The sequence below is a fragment of the Poecilia reticulata genome, linkage group LG11, assembly GCF_000633615.1.
Source record: "Poecilia reticulata strain Guanapo linkage group LG11, Guppy_female_1.0+MT, whole genome shotgun sequence".
Classification (NCBI taxonomy): Eukaryota; Metazoa; Chordata; class Actinopteri; order Cyprinodontiformes; family Poeciliidae; genus Poecilia; species Poecilia reticulata.
The window spans coordinates 944734-955453 of NC_024341.1; positions in this window are offsets into that span (position 1 = coordinate 944734).

The window sequence follows — 10720 nt, forward strand, 5'->3', positions numbered from 1 at the left end:
ATCATTGAATTAGTGGGATGCTGACAGTGCCCTCCAAGCTGCTGCCTGAACACTGATCCAGGTGCAGCCATGAGCGATTATTGTAGCATGTGATCAGCAGACGGCCTCCTGCAGTCCATTAGAGAGCTGAAGACGCTGCGCTTTCACTGGCTTTACATGTTATTAACCAGCAGAACGCCACTACAGGTTGCTATGGTTATTATCACATTTAAATGATTTCATTAGTAGAAAATAAAATTTAGTGGGAAATTTCTTAAATTATTCCTTCATGCATAGTTGAGGGAATGAAAACTTTTAATACTAGCAGACATAATGTGCAACTTGATCAATGCACATAAAATACTTAGTTCACCTTTGAATATTCCAGCTACAACATGACAGAAATCTGTTAGCATCATAAACAGCTTCAGGTTGGTTGTGATGTTAACATCAAGTTGAAGACATGAAGGAAGCGTTGAAATGTGAAGGCTGGGTTTTCAGGGCCGAAACCAGAACTGATGTTTGTGTCATCAGTTACAGGAGATTTCAGCAGCTGGAGTTAAAACAGGCCAGTTTAGCCGACTTGTGAGATTTCAGAGCTTTTATACTGTGAACTGGATTAGAATCACTTCAAAGTAAGAAAATGGATAATATTTACACAGACATTTATTATGCCTGTGTTTTGTGGTTCTATCCAGTAGAACCACAAAACACACACAGCAGGACTGTCTTGTTTCTTAAAATCTCACCAGTGCAGCTCTGTTTTTTTCTAAACATAAATCATTCAAAATCCTTAATTATTAATGACACTAATAATATAAAATCTATTACACTTAGAGTTAACAGGAACTGTGAGTGGTAGAAGAGTTTAAACTGAGCTGACCAAATTATATTTTAGAAATAAATTCAACTGATTTGAAATTCTTGCCACTCTTCCTCCTCAAAACTCTATCCAAATGTTGCTGGTTAATGAAAACGTCCCAGTCAAAGTCTGTGTTCTGGGGTGTTCAGGTTGAGTCTGTCCATGTGGACATGCTGTCACCACAGTCTGTCTGTCTTTGCTTTGAGAATCTGTCAGCTTTGGAAAGTGCTTCTGCTCCATCATATTAACTGATATTTTACTGCTGACAGTAATGAAAATCAGAAATTCTTTTTTTTAAACTAATAAAACAGGCCTGGACAAAAATGATCATACCTCCATGAAAGATAGAAACTAATTTGAGCACAGGGACGTTAAGCTAACCTCTAATTAACTTTCCAGTGTCTTTAAGCTGGTGATCAGTCAGACTGTTTTGGTGACATGTTTACCACACTGTCCTTCCCTTCCTGTGGTCCAGAGTCAGAGTCATCCCAGATAGAGCAGCATGTGAAGGGACAGAGTTGGACCGTCTCCAGGGGCTTGTTGCTCCTCTGACTCCAGCTGCACCAGCCTCATTGGTCTACAAGGATAATGACCCAAAACTCGCTGCAAAAACCAGCCAAGAATGACTGACAGCAAAACAATGGATTATTCTCAACTGTCCAAGTCTATTTTATACGTTTATTTTTTTTAAGGAATCTGATGAACTACTTTTCAGAAGTCTAATGACTAATTTTCATTGTTAATTTTCAGTAAGTTTTTAATTATTATCGTCAATTTCAAGTGATTTGTGGGCTTTTCATTCATTAACAGACGTGTTGTTAAAGTGAATTTCTTTGAGGTTCTGTTGCTCCATCATGAACATTTCCTAGTGTGGTGAGTTGAAGGCCTGAGTGATGCAGGTATTTGTTGAGTTTGTATCGTTTATGACTCATTATTTAAAATCTGAGGCAAATTCATGTTTGCAGCAAGAACAAACTGCACAGAAATATATAAATTTTGTTTCTACAAATCAGACTTTATTATTGTGATACCTTTTCTGAAGATTATACTTTAAATATTTTTGCTTTGGAAACCACTCCTCCTATTTCATCATATACTCCAAATGTACAACAAGGTCTGGATGATAAAGAATCATCCAGACTTCATCGAGTCATTTACTTCACAGCCAAACCACTAACATCTTTCATTCTAATCTGTTCCATACAGAACTAAACCCTGAGCCTTAAACCTGAATGTTCTTATCAGACTGTTTTGCATGAGTCAACAAATTATAAGAACAGAGTAAAACTTCACCAATACAGATTCTCTGTGTTCTCTATGCTTCCAGAAATAGATCTGAAGGTTAATTAAAGCAAATACATAATCAAAAATGTCACTCACTCATTTTTTGTGATTTTGTTTTCATTCTTTCCACATTTGTAATTTTTGTAACACGGGTTCTTTAATTTTGCTCCCCACTTACTACCAAGAAGTAAAGACCTTTTAGACTCTGAATGCTTCACTGCTCTCAGCTTAAGTGCTGCAGTTTAAGTATTGAATGTTTCAATACTTAAACTTACGGTTTCATTCGTGCTATTTTTGTTAAAAAATAGATCTTCCAAATTGTTATTTTGTGACTAAACCAGTAAATGTAAGAAGTAAAGAACAAAATGTATAAATAATTCAGCATTTTAAAATTTTGCCACATTATTAATTAAAACTAAGTAGTGCATGTTAGAGTAGTGCCAGAGTCGGCAGCACTGACTGCAATGTATGCCACTGATGAATTATTTTATATGAAAATTATTTGTTGGTTAATTATATAAAATCCTAATAAAATATACTGAGGTTCCTGATGTTAATGTGACAAAATAGGAACAATTCAATAAATTCAGTAATTCTGTGTCTAGATGTCAGATGGTAGCTCTGATGTCTCCAGAGTTTTACCCTGTGAACACACACACACACACACGCACTCACACACACGCACACACACACGCACACACACACACGTGTGTTTTTCTGTGTGTGTGTTTCAGATGCTCGTCTCTGTGCTACTGAAACAAGAATGTTTTGGGAATAAGAGCTTGTCTCTTAAAGAGATCCCCATCCTAACAAAATGGTAATAAAGTGAGATTTTTGCAATAAAAACTGCATTTCTTAACAGTAAGATGATATCCTCTCCTCCATATTTACTAATAACCAAAGTGCAGTTCATTTTGTTTGCAGCGCGTCTCTCTGAGCTGTCACCGAGGAAAAACAGCCACTTAAGCAGAACGCAGTGCCGAGGACAGATACCGATGCTCAGCATCCTGCCGCTGTAATATTGTGAAAGGTCGTTCTTCTTTGCCCAGCGTTTTTAGTACAGTTCTATCTCTCACCCCCAGCTCTGCAGAGGGCCGATAGCACCAAGGTGTGCTGTAATTTTCCAGCGTTTTTTCATCTTTATCTCCTTGGCTGCTTTGGCTCTGTATGCGTGGAGCATGTCCGACACACCTCACAGTGTAATCTCACATTGTGTGGTGGCTTCATTTAAATAGGGCCGTTTTTATGAGGTCGTCACCCCACTCTTTTGCTCAAGCATGCCCCTCAAAAGAGGAACTCAGGGCTGTAACCTAGCAGGGCCCTCACACACACTCCACAGCTCCGGTGGGGATAATGCTGTCAATCTGTTCACACACACAAACACATACAACTTTGGTACTGGAGAGAAAGGGAATTAGATGCTGAAAATTGTCAGTAAATTTACAGGATGATCCATTAGTTTGTTTTTAATTAGCTTCTTATTTAAAAACAAATAAGAAGCACCAACACATGAGGAGTTCGCTCCAAGTCCTCAGCATTGGTGTCCACATTGAAGTGTTATTCTTAGTGTGAATGGAGCACTTAGTGGGGAAAATAAATATTTGAAACACAACTGGTTGGCAGTGCCTTACCTGTCATCAAGTAAAATACTATAAGAGAAATCAGTTCATCCACTAAACTGTTCTATAAATTAGTTTTCTGTATGATTTCAACATTTATGGTCAAAGTTGCTGAATGCACACTTAGCTTGTTCAAATACATGGAAGGTGGCGCTGTGTCACACTAACTGTGCTTCCATCAAGGATTTTTATGCGCATAAAAGCGCTCATTAAAAACGTTTGATGGAAACTGCAACATTTGAAATAACTTCTCAGGCTCAAAACCTAGAAATAAATATAAGCCCAAAGCTCCAGACTGGAAGAGAGAACTTCCTCCACTTCTCTGAGATGAGTGCTCAGCTCCATGCTGCCTTCCTGTGCAATTCCACACGATTCAGTCTGGGCTTCCTCTCACTTACTTGGTTTCCCCCAGTAGAGTTTCTACCTGCAACATTTTAGAATTGTGGTCTTCCTATAGTTTTAGCAATGACAGCGGAGGAAGAGAACAAAACTGTTCAGTCCACTGGACGGTGAATGTAACTCTGTGTCTGTTCTGTATGACATGTATGGCTTGTAACATTTGATCATTTTTTGGCATTAAAACCTTTTTTTATATAACCAAATCTCATTATTTCTCAGGTAATTTACACCGAGGGGTTCAGGTCCAGAAGCTGGTAACAGACCTGGTGGAGCAGAGACAAAATGAATGAACTCCAACACAATCGTTTTTCATTAGCTGAGAGTCACCATGTTCTGGAAATGTGAAGGAGCTGCTAGCTCCACGCTAACTTGTAATCTCTGCATCTTGTCTGTTACAGCCATGTTTAGGTTTTGCGTAGTCTGGCTGATACACATTTTCTATTTTTTTTTCTTTTTTCCAACTTTGCTAAGATTTCACTCAAAATGTGCATGAAAACTTAACTGGATGGAAAAATATTATGATTGAAGCAGTAGCAGTAAGAAGTTGGTGCAAAAAAAAACCCAACATATTTTCCATATTCAAGTTGAATTCCATCCAGTTCTACTCAGCAGCATATTTCTCCATATTTTACTTTTCTGAATTATTACATCTTAAAATAATTGGCTTAGAATGTTTATAAAATGCTTGCAAGAATGCAGTCTGTTGTCATCGCTGACAAGAACAACTTTTTTTACAAACTGAGATAACCTTTAAAAAAAACCTGAGGTCAGATTCCTGCAGCAACTCAGATCTTTATTTGAATGCAAATATTTATTCTTGAGCACATAAAGGAAAGTGACGACAGGCTAATGCACCACAGACTGAAACCGTTTCATATTATAGTTCCTCCTCTCAACACTCAACATTGTGAGTGATTAGCTGTTAGTGAAAGCCATGTTAAACCAGAACATGAAGCAGCAGCTGAGCATTAGAATGTGCTGGAGCTCCGTCAGCTGGCGCGGGGCCCTCGCTCGCTGCAGGGGGGCCTCTGCTGGACGGCTCCGCGCCACACGCTCACCCTGCATCTGAACCACTAATGATAAGGATTCATTACCATAAGTTTATTTTCTCCTGTCGAACTGATTGCTAAAACAAAAGGGCAGATGATTATTTTTCCTTGATCAGTGTAGCATTCAGGGGGCCTGGTCCAAGAAGGGGGAGGGGACGGGACAATGAAATCCCTCGCAGCGCGAAGGAGGAAGCTGACATGCATACAAGGCAGGGAGGACGGCTGGATTCCCGAGGTGGGATCAGGCTGTCCAGCCTTCACAATGGACCCACAAGATGAGATGGACACACAAAGGCGCGGAATGTGACAGTCTGTCCAGCCGTCCGGCCGGCCACCGTCTCCAGAGATGGCGCGCTGGCTGCTGCCTCCTCCACCTTCACAAAAGCCTCCTTCAGCATTGTACTGAACGTTTGACAGATTTGACATATTAGACTCAGTTCAAAGAACCAAACACTCACTGGGAATAAACCCATTTAAATAAAAAAGGAGAGAAACTTCAAGAGCGTTTCCTTGGGTCTTCCTGGGTTTTCTACAAGCTTCGTCCAGCACATAAAAGATCTTGTAAACGTCTACTTCTTACATCATCATCTTCATTATAGGGCCGACCAAAACATGTTTAAACGCTTTATGCTGACAAAAAGTGTTTTTCTTTCATTCTTACTGTGATACAGTAGTTTAGCCCCTGTCTCTTCACAATCATCTACTGTTGCTGCAGTGATTGTGAAGCTCAACAATGAGGCACTGTGGTCTTTGTTTCAGCAACTAAAGGGAATTCATTATACAAGACTTTACAAAGAAAACAAGGCAAATAAGTGAACAGAGAACTGTAAGGAGGAAGCAAAAGAAGGAATAAAACATAAATGGTTGTTAGCTTGACTTCCTGTTTTAGTCCTGTGTGATCCAGTCTCCTCCACCCTCAGCCTTGTTCTGGCCAGTTAAAAGCAAGTTCTTCCTCTCCACTGTTTTCTTGTGCTTGCTCAGTCTGAGGTGCTTAACTCAAAAATCTAAATTGTAGAAAAAAGTGAAGCATTTTGTTTAAATGGAAGACCTTCTTCTAGCCGAATCTTTGATGAAAAAATTCTGAGCTTCCAGTGCCAGATGAAGGTTTAGGATATTTTCATGTTGCTTTCTCCTTCTGGAGTGGACTCCTGTTTCCTTTTCCTTCATTTCAATTCCATTAATGTCCCTCAGCCGCAGCCCATCTGTTTTCACACTCCAGATTCCTATTCCAGTAACCATCCTCCCAGTTTATACACCAATAGGGTCCACCCAGGCTTCTTGTTTTCACCTCACTTCCTGTGCTACTTTTTATCTTGTGATTTCTATGGATAGTTGCTGTGGGTTTGTGATTTTTCTTTTTTGCACCTTACTCCTTAGAAGTAGTAAGGAGTGTGTGTGTGGGGGTGTGTATGTGCGTGTGTGTGTGTGTGTGGGGGGGGTGGGTGTGCGGATGTGCGCACGTGTGTGTGTGTGTGTGCGTGTGCATGCACGCATGTGCGGGTGTGCGTGTGTGTGCATGTGTATGTGTGCGTGTGTGTGCGTGTGTGTGAGTGTGTGTAATCAGTGGGTTTTTGCTGGTTGTTTAAACCATTGTGCATGCTCGCATGTGCAGGTGTGCGTGTGTGTGCATGTGTGTGTGTGCGTGTGTGTGCGTGTGTGTGAGTGTGTGTAATCAGTGGGTTTTTGCTGGTTGTTTAAACCATAGTAAAATTTTCAAAAGAAAATAAAACTGATCTGCCTGCTTAAGTAAACTTTCTTAAGTAAAGTTCATTTACAACTGAAGCTCTGGTTAAGGCTCTGGTTAAGGTTGAATTAAAATAAAAGCTGCATTTATTTCTGTACCTTTAATTATCTTAATTCATGTGAGCTCCAGGCAGATATGATCAGTTTTCACTCATTTCAGTGATTGTCCATTTATTCTGCTTCTTCATCAACCAGCTATAATTTATTGATTTATGCCAATATCACGTCGTGATGCAAAATTTATACAAATTATAACCACATCTAGATTAAGTTTATGGTTTTACTACATTTTAACAGCTTTTATTATCATTGCGCAACATTTCAGACAAATATTTTGTATTTTTTGATCAGTGTGACCCAGGTCTTTCTTGAAAATGATATCTGGACCTCATAGGGTTTTATCTGGTAAAATAAAATATATTTCAAAAAAATAAAAGTATTTGACTGCTTCAGTCACCAGCTCTCAATTTCCTCTGATGCAAATTAATTTTAATGTTTGGCTTCTTGCGTAACGCTTCTGGTTTGCAGATCACACACTGAACATAGGATGAAACTGAAAGTAAAATTAAAACATATCTTCAGATTATGAAATTAAAATGTCTACATTTTTTCCATGTAGCAATATTAGATCATGCAACAGATCAATTTCATAAGGATAAAAAAATGGAATAATTCCAGTACAATCCCAGCACATACTGCAGACACATTCTAAATCAGTTACATATATTGTAACCTCATTTTAGTTAAAATACGGTGCAGTCAGTTCTAATGCTAATTGAATGAAAGGAGGAAGACAGTCGAGATTCAAGAGGTTCATTTATAATGTTCAGTTTTACACACAACCTGAGGAGAGGTGAGACGCTGAGTCACTGCAAACATTTAACACAAGTAAAAGTTCAAATTCACATTTTTACAGTGCACTGTGGTTTTTAACTGTTATAACTTTTTATAATATTAAATAAACAACGTTGAGTGGTGTGTGTAACAGCTTTAGTGATCAGGTTTCAACAGTGAGGACAGTCTGGTGCCACATCATCACTCTGCAGGCTGAGCTGCAGCCAAACACCTGGCAAAGCCTGATCACAGCACCAACATATTATTACAAGACATTAACATTCAAATGAATTAAATAGATAATGGCTAAATCATCCAGATAATAAACATGAATTTATTGTGGTAATAAAATGGTCCTCAACATGAATCCCTGCAGCTTCGGTTTATCTTGCTGCTGGTAAGTGGCTCACACCAAGCTGGCCATGTTTTCAGTCAGATAGGAGGAAGTGATGGAGCAGCAGGAGAGCAGAGGGGGAAAGTGAGCCTAACCTCTGAGTGGCGCCTCGGTGTCAGCGGGACCAGAGGGCTCTGATTGGGGACAACGCTCACTAACAAGCTGCTAATTTCTACGCTTGATTGATCAGAGTGTGAATTCAGAGTGAAGGGCAAAGCAACCTGTGTGACAGCTCTCTGAACTGTGTGTCCTCACACAGCCACTTGTCACTCTCATGCATTTTAGCAATCAGCGCTCATCTGAGGTGTTCCATTATCTTTTTTCTTTGATGAATTAGGATTAGCACTTAGCTCTGAACCATGTTTGAATGGAAGAGCAGCAGCATTGCTAAGAAGGCAGAGGATTACAAGAGGCTTTTTGTGCTGTAATTTCATTTAAAATAAAAGTCTTACCTTTGTTCTGTGTGCCCAGTTAGGGTGTGCTGGGAGGTTGAGATTAGCTCAGAGAATAGAGTTTGTCACAAAGCCGATTAGCAGTTGAAACAGGGCCAACAATGCTTTTCTTGTTAGAAAATCAGCATTTTTCCTGGCAAGCAGCAGATTGTTTTCATTTCCTGCTCCAGTTTTGTGGCAAAATCTGAACAGGGCAGCAGACTGACGTCTTGTTATGGCTTTCCTCTGGAACATGTGGAGCAGGCCAGTCAGATCATGGGACAGGTCATGATGAGACACAAACAGCCATGTTGTCCATTTCCACATCCTACAGGAAGGAGAGGACAGCTTCATCAGAAGGAGTTCTGTCTCTGGCTCAGTTCTGATGGTTGTCTACTGCCATCTACTGGACACTATTACCACTGCGTTTCACAGGTGATGTCATCCAAGCTGTTCTTTGCATTTTCCAATTTGCAGTAGAAGAGAGAATTTAAACTAGATTGTAATAGAGGTGGGACCGGCAGTTAGTGTTTGGGTGTGAAACTGTATCCGGCCTCATGAAACCTGATGTCTACCAGAATCCCTCCGGCTTTTCATTCTCATGTGGAAGGTTTAGTTTCCATCAAATGTTGCTCATTGGCTACACATCTTTTGTAAACCAACTGTGACAACACAACAACATCCTGAGGAGTTATCCTGAAATATGACTGACTGAGAGCAGTGGCTCTGACCTTTTACAGTTAATACCACTGCAGTTTTCAAGGAGGTTTTCCCAAATATGGCCATCCTGAAATACGTTTTAAAACAGTAAAAGAGCATGACATGGTTATTGTTTTCATATAAATAAAAAAAGAAAAAACTAGAACAGCACAGTAAGAGGAAGAAATGTAAGATTTATCCCAGATTTAATCAGATGTTGAAAAGTGAACAGAAGTTCAGAACTTGAGGCGTTTAACTAATCAACCTACACAAAAAGTTATATATGAAACATATTACAGTCATAGAATTATGGTTATTCAAAAATGAAAATCTATTCTGAGAACATTTCCATCTATGTTTCTCCATTTTAAATGTTTTAGCTGTTGAAGCAGAGCTGACCACAAAGTCATGAAATAATCCCTTATTCTACAAGTTAGCAACATTATTCTACACCTTAGCAACCACTGATGGAATTGGATTTGCTCATATTCGTAATATTCATAATAACCGGAGCTATTATGAATAAGGCCTTAATAAAACACAAATGGTACATACAAGATTAAAACAAAAAGTTGCTAGCATGACATACCAGCTTAACCTGGTGAAAAGGTAAGTTAAGTTAAGTTAAGTTAAGTTAAGTTAAGTTAAGTTAAGTTAAGTTAAGTTAAGTTAAGTTAAGTTAAGGTGAAAAGGAAGGGAAATACACATCAGCTGTGTGTTGCAGATGTCAAATAACAATAATACCTCTGTCATATTCTAATAACCTTAAGGTGTCAGCCACAGAGGATTGTGGATTTCTCTCCTCCTGATTGTTGATGAAGGTGGATACCTCATGTGCCAGTGTGGCATCCTCTCCTCAGAATCATCCAACCAGTCTACCAGAATGTGTCTCCTTTGTTTCTACAACCAGCGTCTGAGGATAAAACTAGCTGCTCACATTTCTGTGTTCTGTCTCTTCAACATGGCCACCATGCAGAAATGCAGAAAGCATTTGTGCCTAAATGCAGAAAGCAGAACCAGAGAGTTCTGCTTTCTGCATTTAGCTTGCAAGCAAACAGATCCATAGACCTACTGTTAATACAACTTCCTGTAGCACAGTGGTTCTTAACCTTTGTTGAGGTACCGAACCCCCCAGTTGCATATGCGCATTAACTGAACCCTTCTTATTCCAACCTACCCCTCTGATTTAGTAATGTAATTATATTAGCTGTGTTACCACCTCCACACCACTAGAGGCAGTACCAACCCCGAAAAGATGTGACTAAGGAGCAGATTTAGACTATAGAATTTGGTAAAAACTGTGAGCTTTGCTGAAGTAATTAAAGACAAAAGTTCAAATCCCTGCTGAGTGGAGCTCCTTCAATCAGCTCCTCCGCAGCTCTGATTGGCTAAGCAATGTAACGTGATCCTCTGCAGCAAGTGATGGC